At 45.7% G+C, this 15,134-nt stretch overlaps 1 protein-coding gene across 1 annotated transcript in view; it reads right to left on the bottom strand.

The window, feature by feature from the left end:
- The window catches only part of PRX (periaxin), a 72,605-nt gene that overhangs the window by 24,404 nt on the left and 33,067 nt on the right, over nt 1-15,134 (bottom strand). The window lies entirely within an intron of this gene.

Here is a 15,134-nt window from a genome sequence, read left to right as displayed (position 1 = left end):
TTTGTGATCATTATGCCCCTATCCCACATGGCTTCATCAGGGTGGCTACGTAACACGTAGGGCGGAGCCAAGTGACATCAACTGGGGTCTGGAGTCAATAGCCCAAAGTCATTCTTTTTGCTGCTGGTAACAGGTTTGTGATTCAGAAAAATATACCCTGAGTGCATTGTTGCTACTTTTTTTTGATGTTTTAATAATAATAATAATAATAATAAAAAAGATTACTACACTATGGAAGGCCTCTTCTTCCCTTTATGAGCTAACTAAAGAACAGGCAGAATGATGCTGCTGATTTAAAGGGGTCCTGCTGCTGCCATTCAAGAGAAACTGTCACAACATCATCTGGGGGAGTCGTTGGATGGATGGGTGGATATACTAGGGGATGACTTATAAAAGTGTGCTGTGACCTGTATAATAATTTATAGAGGTCCAGGAGTCAGATGAAGGTCCATTCATATTGGTGGTGGAGCCATGTCATTTAATGTCATCTAATATTTTTCACATGAACTATTAAATATATGATCACGATGGACTTTTTGGACACACAACAGCACAGGTGTCAAACACAAAGCCCGAGGGCTCAATCCGGCCCTCTAGGCCATTTCATGTGGCCTTCAGACCTCCCCTGCAGCTGTGGCACCCTCCTCGTTTCCACCTTGTCTTAGCAGTCGGCAGAAGGGAGGAGGACAGAACTCCTCTGCCAAATCCTGCACTCCTCCATGCACCCGCGAGAGGCTCACCTTTTCAACCCCCCACCCCTGGTCTCAGCACTTGACAGAAGGGAGGAGGACAGAACTCCTCCACCAAATCTTGCACTTCTCCATGCACCCGCAAGAGGCTCACCTCTGCAACCCCCCACTCCTGGTCTCAGCAGTCGGCAGAAGGGAGGAGGACAGAACTCCTCCACCAAATCCTGAACTTTTCCATGCACCCGCGAGAGGCTCACCTCTGCAACCCCCTACTCCTAGTCTCAGCAGTCGGCAGAAGGGAGGAAGACAGAACTCCTCCACCAAATCCTGAACATTTCCATGCACTCGCGAGAGGCTCACCTCTGCAACCCCCCACTCCTAGTCTCAGCAGTTGGCAGCAGAGAGGAGGACACTAATCCTCCTAGAGATCCTGCGATTCTCTGTGCAGCCACATCACCCCTTCGTCTCTATCTCCCCTGGTCTAGGCATGCAGAAGACACCAGCACTCTGGTCCTCTTCCAGACCCTGCACCTTCTGCTTCCCAGCTCCTCCTCCAACTTCTTCCCAGTAATAGTAGGTAAGGGGGGGGTGTACTGTGATGTAGTGGAGGGTGGAGTTTTTGGAACATCTAGTCTTAAAGGTACAATTCGCTCTTTGAAGGCAACCATATTGCTGATGCGGCCCACCATGAAATTGAGTTTGACACCCCTGCACTCAGGGCTGCTGTTAGGAACCACAGGGCCCCTAAAGCCAACCTGATGGGGCCCCCCAATGAAAACACAGTTTACTATGATTCAGTTATGAATTAATGCAGTGAGTGATTGGTAACGCTCACTCATTGTGTTCATTTAGAAATGGAAGGGGCTGGGAAATGTGATACATTTACCAGACCCTTCCCCCACTCTCCATCCTGAAAAATCCTATTGTGTGCTTGCAGCTGCCAGTGGCAAGGAAAGGAGGGAAAAGCGGCAGCACTATGGAGGTGGAGACACACAGGGGGGCCAGGGCAGCAGGGGGAAACATATGGTGCAAAGGATGCAGCAGGGAAGCAATTACTGGAAATGATCCTCTCTATGTCTCTCCCTGCAGCGGCTGAAAGCCAGCGGGAGGGAGAGGAGAAGAAGCCAACTTTCAGCTGCTGCAGAGAGAGCCATGCAAGGGATCAGTTCCAGTAATTGCCCCCCCACTGTGCCGATCACCCTCCCTGCCCACATCCAATTCACCCAGCTGCCTGGGCCCCCCTGCTGGCCTGGACCCCATACAGGAGGACTGGTGGTACCCCCTTATCCACAGCCCTGCCTGCACTACAGAGCATACAGTGTGTGTGGGATTTGATTGATGTTGGCAAAGGATTAGGTTTTGGGGGTTTAGCACTGAATATCACAAGCCATTGTTATATGAACAAGTTGGGGATTGATTATATATACAGTTGTGTCCAAAATTATTCAACCCCCACTGAAATTGAGTGTTTTGGCCAGTTTGACATTGCTTTTGATCATTCAGTCATCTTGCTTACATTTACATTAAAGAGGCACTTGTAGGTCAGACAAATATAACATAACAGTTATAATGAAATAACCACAAATGTCTTTTCTGTGCTCACAGCATTATCAGTTTTATTCAACCCCCAAGTGACATTCAATCTTAGTACTTAGTACAGCATCCTTTTACAGTTATAACAGCTTTTAAACGTGAAGCATAGCTTGACACAAGTGTCTTGCAGCGATCTACGGGTATCTTCGCCCATTCTTCATGGGCAAAGGCCTCCAGTTCAGTCACATTCTTAGGCTTGCGCACTGCAACTGCTTTCTTTAAGTCCCACCAGAGGTTCTCAATCGGATTTAAGTCTGGTGACTGCGATGGCCACTCCAAAATGTTCCAGCCTTTCCTCTGCAACCATGCTCTAGTGGACTTGGAGGTATGCTTGGGATCATTGTCCTGTTGAAAGGTCCAACGTCTCCCAAGCCTCAGGTGTGTGACGGACTGCATCACGTTTCCATCCAATATCTCCTGGTACTGAAGAGAATTCATGGTACCTTGCACACGCTGAAGCTTCCCTGTACCTGCAGAAGCAAAACAGCCCCAAAGCATGATTGACCCTCCACCATGCTTCACAGTAGGCAAGGTGTTCTTTTCATCATAGGCCTTGTTCTTCCTCCTCCAAACATAGCGTTGATCCATGGGCCCAAACAGTTCTAATTTTGTTTCATCAGTCCACAGAACACTATCCCACAACTTTTGTGGTTTGTCCACATGGCTTTTGGCATACTGCAGTCGACTCTTCTTATTCTTTGGAGACAGCAAGGGGGTACGCCTGGGAGTTCTGGCACGGAGGCCTTCATTACGCAGTGTGCGTCTTATTGTCTGGGCTGAAACTTCTGTACCCACATCTGACAAATCTTTTCTCAGTTCCTCAGCAGTCACACGGGGACTTCTCTCCACTCTACGCTTCAGGTAGCGCACAGCAGTCGAAGTCAGCATCTTCTTTCTGCCACGACCAGGTAGCGTTTCAACAGTGCCCTTTGCCTTGAATTTGCGAATGATGCTTCCTAAGGTGTCTCTTGGTATGTTTAACATCTTTGCAATCTTCTTATAGCCATTGCCCTTCCTGTGAAGAGAAATCACCTCTTCTCTTGTCTTCCTGGACCATTCTCTTGCCTTCACCATGTTTGTAACCACACCAGTAAATGTCTAGAAGGAGCTGAGTATCACAGTCATTTTAAAGCTGCCTAATTGGTGCTTATTATGCTTGATTGCTGCTCGGTGACATCCACAGGTGTTTTCAATACCTGATGGAAAGCACCTGTATGAACCTCTGTTCTTCAGAGTGGTAGTCTTTAAGGGGTTGAATAATTGTGGCAATGAAGAAACCACATAAGAACCATTTACTACTGTATTACATAAACAATTGATGTCATTTTAGTTGCATTTGGGTAGTTACAACGTCCTTGTAGGATTTGATTCTGAATACAATTCCAAATGTACACTATAGTCCCTAAACCCCTTTACAGCATTGGGGGTTGAATAATTTTGGACACAACTGTAATGTATGCCATTTATATTCATGGGGGGTTAATGTATTCATCCCTCTTCTAGTACCACTGTACAAGGAAAACCGGAGGCTGATGTCCAGGGGTGGACTGACAACTCATGGGGCCCCCGGGCAATAGGGGATCATGGGGCCCCTGTGTCCTTGCCCAAACTCAAAAAAGCCTATGAAAAAGGTACCAGGGGCATCTCATGGGGCCCCCTACTGACCCCGGGCCCTCGGCAGTGCCCGAGTTTCCAAATGGTCAGTCCCCCCCTGCTGATGTCAAAACCTTCAAGAATGCTAGTTCTATGTAAAAATACATTTACTGGGTTTTTAATGGTAAATTTTAAATGTTCTTGTTTAATTCCTTATGAAAACGGTCAACTCAGCAATAGACCGGCCTCAATATACAAAGTGAGTAAAGCACAGTTGTAAGAGGTTGAAGGGTACAACGTGATTTACAGCCTGCTAAAAGTAATGCAAATATACATTACATCAATCAGACCAAACATGGCACCTACAGAAGGTGGGAGGTGGTGGGGGGGGGGGGGTTTCAAGATGGCAGAACGGAGAGACAAAATCGGCAGGGAAGAACAGATGCTAGTCCTCATTTGCAGTACTACCGTGGTTGGGTTACTTCAGGGAATTATTCGACAACCATGCACTCTGTAAGTCCAGTGCAGCATCCCTCGACTTCCAATGGGTAGACAAGGGTCTGGCTATTTTAAGGGACAAATCCTGGATGCCTGAGGACATATGGACACCTGCCTCCCTCACTCTGGGGTCTCCGAGACAGGGATCAAGAGCAGGGCGTGATCATGTTGGACAGTGCTAAGAATTCCTGCACAAGGCATGCCTACAGAATGAGCTATAAAAAAACACGTGCATGTGTTCTGATATATAGCATAGGGGGTGATTTACTAACGGCAAATAGGCTGTTCTCTATGCAAGTGAATTTGTACTTTGCAAGGGAATCTACCTTTTAACCTCCCTGGCGGTATGATTATGTCAGGAATTTTGTACCAAAAGCGGTACCATTTTTTTGCATGGAAATTTGGTATTATGTATTGAAGGCTTGCAATTCTTAGTAATTACTTAATAAATACTCATAAAAAATAATAATATAATAATAAATTTAATTCAATAATATAATTAAACCAAAAACACTGAAATTTGAAATATAGCGCCAAGTTCCCACATCGCTAAGCAAAGTCGCAGAATCATTTTCAGTGTCTGATGACGAATTTCCCCACAAATCATTATCACTCAATTCTGCAAGTGGTTCTGATTTACTATCGCTGTTCTCTAGCTGGTCTAAAACCGCTTTTGACCTAAAGGGACGCTTTTTGGACGCTGTGGACTTTTCTAAGTTTCCAGGCAGAAAGAACAGTCAAAATGCAGGCAGGGCACAGGACAAAGCACTCGGGACAAAATGTATGTGAAATGCTTTGATACAGGAATGTTTTGCTATGAAATAATCGTTTTAAAAAAAATGTCATTTTTTTTAAATTTTCAAAATTGCCACTGGTTCCGGCGCCCGTACGTCCCGACGTCACAGGGACCAGAACACGGAAGCCGGATGCCGGCATCAGCCGGAGGAGATGGCCGGGGACGCTGCAGGGGACGCATCGCGGGAGCGAAGGACAAGGTAAGTGCTGCAGGGACTCCCTGAGCAACGCTGCATGGTATTCCCGAGTGTAGCTCGGGGTTACCGCTTTTGGTACTGAAATGTTACCTCGAGCTACACTCGGGAATACCGCCAGGGAGGTTAAATGAAGTGAAGGTCTGCTGACTTCCATTATCCAATCCCGCACATGCAAAATTTGGGGTTTTTTTTGTTTGTTTTTTTTTCCTTACATGTGATTGGGTATTCTATTTAAAGTGAATTTTCACCACATTCACTAGGCTAAGGGAACATTTCTTTGCATTGCACAAATTCCTTTGCCAAGTGAGCAGCCTATTTGCCTTTAGTCCTAGATTGTAAGCTCTGTCGAGCAGGGCCCTCTGTTTCCTCTTGTACCAAATTGTATTGTAACTCTAATGTCCGCCTTCATGCTGTGAAGTGCTGCGCAAACTGTTGGCGCTATATAAATCTTGTATAATAATAATCATCATAATAGTAAATCAACTCCATAGAGTCGCAAATGTTAAAAAGGCCACAAAACAAAAATGACAAGTTGGTTTATACAAAACAACTTTTTATAAAATCTCCTGATAGATTTGTTGAAGTTACAAGAACTTTTTGGGACTATGTGGATTTAAAGTGTTACTAAACCCCGGACCCTGCATTCACTATATCCGGTCTCCCTGGACCCTGCATTCACTATATCCGGTCTCCCTGGACCCTGCATTCACTATATCTGGTCTCCCCGGACCCTGCATTCACTATATCCGGTCTCCCTGGACCCTGCATTCACTATATCTGGTCTCCCCGGACCCTGCATTCACTATATCTGGTCTCCCCGGACCCTGCATTCACTATATCTGGTCTCCCCGGACCCTGCATTCACTATATTCGGTCTCCCTGGACCCTGCATTCACTATAGTTGATCTCCCCGGACCCTGCATTCACTATATCCAGTCTTCCTGGACCCTGCATTCACTATATCTGGTCTCCCCAGACCCTGCATTCACTATATCTGGTCTCCCCGGACCCTGCATTCACTATATCTGGTCTCCCCGGACCCTGCATTCACTATATCTGGTCTCCCACAGTATACAGAACATGGAAATGCAATTATTTTAGTAAATATAAACTGCTAAATACCTTTTCTCAGCAGTACAGTGAATAGTGAATTCACAGTCTTGTCAATTCTATCAGTGTCCTGTTGAGCACTGGCTAAAGCTTGTAGGAGTAGTTTTCATTCTGCCCTGACTGTCCTATGAGGCTGCATAACCCCTAAACCTCTGTCTGCACAGCACTAATTGACCCTGTGCTGTTCACAAGCACTCTCTCTAGCAATACACACCAGAGCATATGCAGAGTGCTCTGTACTATCAGCAGATACAGAAGAAGAAGAGGAGGATCAGAGAAGACAGGATCAAACAGCCCTTTTACACAATGCAGAGGATTAACCCCTTAGGTCCCACAGTGAGTATAACAAGCATGCTTTACTGCATATACAGACTGATTGTACTGTTGTGGGTTTAGTAACACTTTAAGATGTTAAAAATGAGGAGAGGTAATCTGCAGCACATATCTGCTTTCCTGTTCTCTACATCTATAGAGGAATACTCTTAGCACTTGTAGACTTTTCAGGGCTTAATATGAGCTGGTCCAGACACCATGCTGCATTTCTTTTCAGCGCAGCGTTAACGCACATTGAGGTGAATTTATTGGAACTGGACCAAGCAGAATCTGGAGTCGTTGTGCATAGAAACCAATGAGCTTCTATCTTCCTTTTTCAAAGTTTAACTGAACAAACAGAAGAAGGAAGCTGATTGATTGCTATGCACAGCTGCACCAGACACTGTCTGCTCCAGTTTTGATATATTCCCCCCAACATGCATTCATTTGCACTAGGGTGAGTTGCAGTGCAGGTGCATTCTGGTGGTGCACTTAAACAAGCCCTGCCATTGACTTTAGAAAACACATTTAAAGTGGTTGTGAAGGCTCAAGATTTTTTACCTTCGTGTGTGCAACAGTTCCCCCCAGCCCCCTCAATACTTACCTGAGCCCCATCTCGATCCAGCAATGTGCAGGAGAACCTGAGCTGTCCCAGGTCTGTCCCTGCTCATTGGATGAGACAACCAGTGAGCCAATGAGGAGAGAGCAGGGGGCGGGGCTGAGCCACATCTGTGTGTGAATGGACACGCAGAGCAGCAGCTCAAGAGTGAGCCTGCTTTGGTGCCCCAATAGCAAGCTGCTTGCTGTGGGGGCACTTGGCCGGGAGAGAAGGGCCAGAAGTGCTGGTGGGGGACACGAGAAGAGGAGGATCCAGGCTGCTCTGTGCAAAACCACTGCTCACAGCAGGTAAGTATGACATAAAAAATATCTGCTTTTACAACCACTTTAAAGCTGAAATTCAGGAAAGCAGCTAAATACACAGTTATAATATAAATATGTGGACAGTTTTATCTTCCAAATGTTTGTAATCCTATCCAGCCACTTTTGGTTTTCATGCACTTCTGCGTGGCAGCACAGCCAGGATGAGGACGCTTGGTTTGTTAGGCAACCCATAGATGGATCAATTTTTTCAATCAACCAGCGGGGTGAACGAAAAGAAAAACTGACCCGATCAACACATCCACACGCTCGAGTCATTGTATTCTGACAGCAGAACACATACACTGATCAGCATTGCAGGCTATAGCCTGCAGCACTGATCAAGCAGGGAAAATCCACTAGGGCAGTTGTACAGAAGTCAACTGGTAGATTCATCTATGGATTGAAATTCGTCCAGTCCCCGCTGAACCATCCAAATTTTGATCCATGAGTGGATTAGAGTTAAAGCAACCCTGTCAGTAGCGCAAAACATGAAGTAGCTGTTCCCTGTAATATAAGAGCTGTTATGCTCACCTTTGCTCATCTGCGTTTCCTATCTTCCCCCCATTCCAGCACTGCAGCCTCTACAAAAGCATTAAAAGCCTCATTGAATGCTGGATACCTGGGTCACTTCTCAGTGGATCCATCCTTCAACTTCTTACACCAATACAGAACTCAGTGATGAAGAAGGGGTGGAAGCGGACTGACCATTTGGAAACTCGGGCACTGCCCGAGGGCCCGGAGTCAGTAGGGGGCCCCATGAGATGCCCCTGGTACCTTTTTCATAGGCTTTTTTGAGTTTGGGCAAGGACAGAGGGGCCCCATGATCCACTATTGCCCGAGGGCCCCATGAGTTGTCAGTCCGCCCCTGGGTGGAACCACAACGCTCAGCAGGGGACACAGGCAGAGGTCTGTATAACATTTGTACAATTTCAGTTCTTTTAGTGATTAACAGGTTTGCTTCAAGGAATACAGTGGTGTTGAAGGGTAGGGGTACGAGAGTGCCCGTGGCAATACCCTGGTTTGGCCACAAAGTGTCACTATAGTTAATGAAAGAGTAGGTTCAGGGACCGTTGGCAGTGTAGGCCCCTAGATAGCCAGTAGAGGCCCCCAGAGTAGTAGTGGGGTGTGACGCTTGGAGACGTCAGCATTGGCTCTGCCAGTGTTGTACATCTTGAGCAGGGGCGGACTGACAACTTATGGGGCCTTGCCCAAACTAAAAAAAAGCCTATGAAAAAGGTACCAGGGGCATCTCATGGGGCCCCCTACTGACCCCGGGCCCTCGGGCAGTGACCCCGGGCCCTCGGGCCATTTCCAAATGGTCAGTCCGCCCCTGATCTTGAGAAGTAGGCCTCAGATATTAATAGTCTTGGTGGGATTCTCGTGTGGTGGTAATGGGAAGTGTTTGGAGGACCAAGCAGAAGCAAAGATGTAATCTGTAAAGCTCTATTTGTTTTAGCATCCTCTTGGGGGGGTGGTAAAAGTGGGAGATGCAGGACAAATCGGGACTACTTGCAATTTGCATGGGATGCTGGACACGTATAGGCTCTCTGACTTAACTATCCTCTCACCTATGCTCTCTCTATTGTAACCTTAAGAATTGTATTGTCAACACTGAGGCGATCTAAGGATGTATTTATATTATGCCCACAGCACCCTACTGGGTCTAGGAAACCAAGCAATATCTGGGCAGTCATGGGTTAAATTCATGACATTCTCACCCACCACATGGAGGACATGCAACCCAGCACACAGCTACCATTACATTACATCACAGGTGTCAAACTGGAGGCCCTCCAGCTGTTACCAAACTACAAGTCCCATGAGGCATTGCAAGATTGACAGTTATTATAATTATAACTTATTGACAGTCCCAAAGGCAGAGGCATGATGGGACTTGTAGATTCGCAACAGCTGGAGGGCCACAAGTTTGACACCCCTGCATTACATTATCACCTCCAAGCCCACAATCTCCTAATTAGACCACAAAGGAGCAGCAACACTCTGATAAGTCATCAGCTTTGCTCGTCTGTAGTCAGCAGATGTGCATGCAACGCAGTCTGATTGGCTCTTAGTGCTGCTCCTCTCTCCCCCTGCCTGAATGTTGCTATGCAGAGTTTGACAGGAGGCTGATATCAAGACAGAATTACATTCCTATGCTAGCTGTATGAAAAAAATTTATATATCTTTGATATTGAACTTGGACTGTAGCTGATAATTGTTGCAGACTGTCTTCCTTTGTTACTGCTGTATTATTCTTCTGCAGTGTGGACAGGGTTAAACTGAAGAGTCATTAATGCAGAGGTGTGCACAGTGTACTTCAGCGCAATTAATTTCAGCTTATTATATCACACCAAATGGTATACTGCTGCTGACACTATATGCATTCCCACATACAGTACAATTAAAATCTAAATATGGGTCAATGACGTGAAGCCGCATGCCTGGAGGCGCCATCTTGTGAGTGACCAGGGAAGCTTGTTCTTAATTGAACAGAAGGCTTTTTTACCGTAGAGCTCCAGTTGGGCACTTTTTATGTGAGTGTAATACATATTTGTTAATAAATATTGGCAGATACAGTTGATGCACTATGATGGTATTTTCTGCCTAAAATTTGAAGGATATATCATGCATATATCATGGATTGAATTACTCCAGGGATTGGAGGCTGGAGAGTGCAAGAGGCTATACCGACCCAGGGTAAAGGAAAAAAACACTATTTGACCTAAAGTAATAGGTCATATACAGGAGGTGAGAGTATATATGCATGTCGGTGGAGGAAGCACTCATGAGGGTGTTTATGAGCAATTGGAGGATCACCATACATAAAAGGACTATCCTGCATATTATTTTCAGGGACTGATGGTTTTCCTTTTGGGCTTCACTTATTGATGACACAACATCTTGATATATATTGTACTTGGTACATAGTAATACTGTTTTGTCATTGTATATAATTTAGTGGTATCACATTGCGCCAAATCTATAGATTTTAATTAATGCAGAAGTGTAGCAGCCATCTTTAAGGAGGTCACTTTGCAATGCTCGTCTATAGAGTGTATCCAGTCCAGGGGCAGCCATTTTGGCTGGGTCTGAGTTGACTCTGGAGGCAGTAATTGGCTGATGCAACAGGGCAAGGTGGTAGCGGAGGGTATGCAGGCTGGGGAGGAAGGGGGAGAGGACTGTCTGGAAGTAAGCAGGTATGAGGGGAAAAGACTTAACTGCAGCTGAATGGATCCCTGCCATAGCTGACCACAATCAAATGAGACCTTAAGAGAAGCAAATAGATGGAGAATCTTCTCCCTGGGAGCATGTGAGATGGGATTTGAATGCCTGGTAATATCAGACTGTACTGGAGAGCACTACTACTGCTTGCGAGGAAAGAAAGGAGGGACTGTCTCAGCAGAACTGAAAGTGACATCACAGCAATTTCTATCTCTGTCTGACTTGAGCTTGACTTTTACTGATTCAGAGCACATATCCAGTGTCCCAGAAGAGGGTGCCCTTGGTCTAACATTGTACAAGTTCCTCTGTTGTCTGTCTGCTGGGAACTGTTGTGCCTTCTTCAAGGGCCCTAACTTTGGTCGGAAACATTTTTTTTCATCAGTCACTGGCCAGTGGGATAAAATTGGGACTGTTAAAGCAATCAAGGACTGTCTTTATATATTGTTGTTAGGTAAATGCAGTTCAGTTCTATTACTCTTAGATAGAATACTGCAGGTATTTAATCATATCTCCTAGATCAGGGGTGTCAAACTGTCGAGGATCGCCGCAGCGCTGGGCTCGGCTCAGGCGCAGTGCACAACCCTGTGCAGGGACGCAGGCACTGGGACCTGGATGACCGCGGCAATCGAGTTTGCGCATGCGCGGTAGAGACCGCGGGCGCGCGCCTGGCACCAATGACAGCGCAGGGCGGGATATTTAAATGGCCCTGGGCTGTCATTCAGTGCCTTCTGGTCTCTTTGTATCCTGTGAACCTGTGAATAGTGAGTTGCTGACCCGGATTGTGCCCTGACCTTGCTGTTTTCTCCTGCCCTGACCCTTGCTTGCCTGACCTCTCTCCTGGATGCCCCCTATTGGACCTGACCTGCTGTTGCTGACCTGGCGTGTGACCCGACTATTCTCTGCCCGCTGCTTTGTACAACCCGGCCTGCCTGACTTTGCACTTACTCAGCCATCCATCCCTCTCAACGGGGTCTCCAGACCTCCTCATATCAGGCTCTCTCCCGTGGGAGCCCCTGGCGAATACCCCTACCACTGACGGATATCCTCAGTAGTCACGACCTGGTCCCGGGGTGCTCCAAGCCCATCCCCACCATCGGGGGCTCTGGTGAACAAGTACTCTGGGGCTTAGACTCTGTATGCTGGGGACGCCTGATCAGTGGAGTGCTAGTGGTACCGCAGGGCGGTCCCTTACACAAACTGGTGGCCCTCCAGCTGCTGCGAAACTACAAGTCCCATCACGCCTCTTCCTTTGGGAATCATGATTGCGACTGTTAATCTTCATGGGACTTGTAGTTTGGCAACAGCTGGAGGGCCCTGCAAAGGTAAATGCCCTGCAAATGCTCAGTAAAAGCCTTGGGCATTAAGCTACCATTTTGTCACTCTGTAAAGTAGTGTCAGTAATAGGCTTACCCTATTGTGACTAGAGGCCATTGATGCTTTCATGTCCAGATCACATTTAGAAGCATCGGTATGCGTCAGCTGACTTGATTAAAACTATGACAACTTTTTCAGTTTACCAGTGCTGTCTGAGAACTAGAAACACACTCAGGTGTGCATTCCTAGTTCTCTGCTGCAACATTAAAGTGCTACTAAACCCCAGATCCTGCATTCACTATATCCGGTCTCCCCGGACCCTGCATTCACTATATCCGGTCTCCCCAGACCCTGCATTTACTATATCCGGTCTCCCCGGACCCTGCATTCACTATATCCGGTCTCCCCAGACCCTGCATTCACTATATCCGCTCTCCCCGGACCCTGCATTCACTATATCCGGTCTCCCCAGACCCTGCATTCATTATATCCAGTCTCCCCAGACCCTGCATTCACTATATCTGGTCTCCCCAGACCCTGCATTCACTATATCTGGTCTCCCCAGACCATGTATTCACTATATCCAGTCTCCCCAGACCTGAACCTTGTAGCTCTCCCCATTGTGTCTTTTCCCCTATGCTAGCATTGTATCCACAGTAGCACTTGTGTAGGCAGGGCAGAGTAGGACTGGCCATAGAGGGATTACTTTGACGCAGTTGGCCAGCTTAAACATGTATTGCAATATGTGTGAACCAAATATCCCTATTTGTTGCATAGTTTGCTTGAAAGGGTATATACCAGTGTGCAGAGGGTCCTTCAGAATTTCTAGAGTTAATGTGGTTACACCCCTTTAGCACCTGATGGATAAATGCATGCACTAGCTGTATGGATTTGAGCACAGGGATCTCTTGTTTGTTAATCTTCATGGGACTTGTAGTTTGGCAACAGCTGGAGGGCCGCCAATTTGACACCCGTGTCCTAGGGTAACATTATTTTTATATTAATTATTTGTGGGAGTACACTTGCTAATCATTTTTTTTTCATTAACCACTTCCTGTCCGGACACTTTTACCCCCTTCCTGTCCAGGGCAATTTTCAGCTTTCAGCGCTATCACACTTTGAATGACAATTGCGCGGTCATGCAATACTGTACCCATATGAATTTTTTACCATTTTTTTGAGACAGATAAAGCTTTATTTTGGTGGTATTTATTCACCGCTGGGATTTTTATTTTTTTTACTATGTAAATGAAAAAGTCCAAAAATTTTGAAAAAAAGTTTTTTTTTTATAAAATTTTGCAAATAAATAATATTTCATCCTAAATCTTGGCCAAAATTTATTCCGTTATTTTTTTAGTAAAAAAAAAAATCCAAATTAGTTTATAACCAAACATTATAATTTTTTTTACATTTTTATTTTTTTTTTATATTATTTTTTATTTTTATTTTTTATTTTTACATACTGTCACCCTAGCAGTACAGTGTCACCATGGTGACACTGTACTACTTGTGGGGGGTGATGAAGATTTTTTTTTTTTTTTTTACACTGATTGCTTTTACGCCCATATAGGATGTAAAAGCAATCATTTCTCTTTCTCTCTGTCTGCATTCTTGCAGTCATTGAGAAATACTGAGTGAGCTGTGATTGGTCACAGCTTGTCACATGGTACAAGGCTGTTGTGAATAGCCTTGTACCATGTGACCTCTGTGATCATTCACAGATTTCACACGTAGTAAGCAATGATGTCACAAGTGACATCTTGCTCACTACTTTGCATGTGATCACTGATTCGCCAATCAGTGATCACATGACCGGGACCTCGTACAGAGGTCCCGTCCGACGATCGGTGTTTCACTGTGTCCGGAGGACACAGCGGACACCGGATCGCGGTGGTGCGCGCTCCTAGGGAGCGCGCACAGCTAGAAAAGGCGGGTGCCGTTTAGGAACGGCAACCCGACCTTGGACTGCCACCGTCCTGACGTTTATAAACAGCAGGCGGACGGCAAGAGGTTAAGGCTATGCTTGGCCTAATAAATTCTTTGAAACACCCCAAGGTGTGTTGGTAAGTGCTGGGTGAGCGAGGTGCGTCATCTTCAGGTGTGAAAAGAAATCACAAAACAATTCAGCGTTTCCTCTGGGGGTAGTACTACAGATATAGTAATACACAACACAACTCAATGGTATTTATCTTTAAGTCCTCATACACACGGGATGTTTTTACAGCGGCTGTTTTTGGCTTTAGATGTTTTTGACGTTTTTTTCTTTGGCTGGTAAACCCCCCCAGCATGTTATCCTATGTGTCCATGCACACATAGACTGTAATCAACGTTTTTTGGCTGGAAAAAACCCAGGACTAGTGGGTTTCTAGAGCAGTTTTTAGCTGTAAAAACGCTCTAATGCTGAAAAATGCGGTAAAACACTGCAAACCTGCGTTTTTGGATTTTTTTTGAGCAAAAAAGAATATTTTTTGTTGGTAAAAAAAAACATAAACGCGAGAAAATGAGGCTAAACGCTAATGCAAAAATGCTAAAAAACACTGAAAAACTCACGTTTTTAACGTGACTATACACAGCTAACGCTACCAGTGTTATTAACTCATGGAGCCTCGAGGGTCATTCAGCCAAAGGATTGCCAGGAGAGTTAAACTGAAGGTTGTATAATAGTGAACAAACCCTAGAGTTCACAATAAGATCCCAACACAGTGTTTGGTTTATGCGGAGGTTAGACTGGGTTCACACTGATGCAGTGCGGGAAACGCAAACCCTGTGTATTTCCCTCACTGCATGGCAATCGCATGGCGTTCATGTGATCTGGTGCGGGTGTCAATGTTAAATATAATTACACCCTGAAACAGATTGCAAAACACAGTGCGATTGGCAGAAACTGCAT

Source organism: Staurois parvus, unplaced genomic scaffold, assembly GCF_062004578.1.
Source record: "Staurois parvus isolate SC_StPar_1 unplaced genomic scaffold, SC_StPar_1.0 ptg000746l, whole genome shotgun sequence".
In the NCBI taxonomy this organism is placed as follows: Eukaryota; Metazoa; Chordata; class Amphibia; order Anura; family Ranidae; genus Staurois; species Staurois parvus.
The sequence above is the reverse complement of the archived record's forward strand: the minus strand, read 5'-3'. Positions and strand labels throughout refer to the sequence as shown.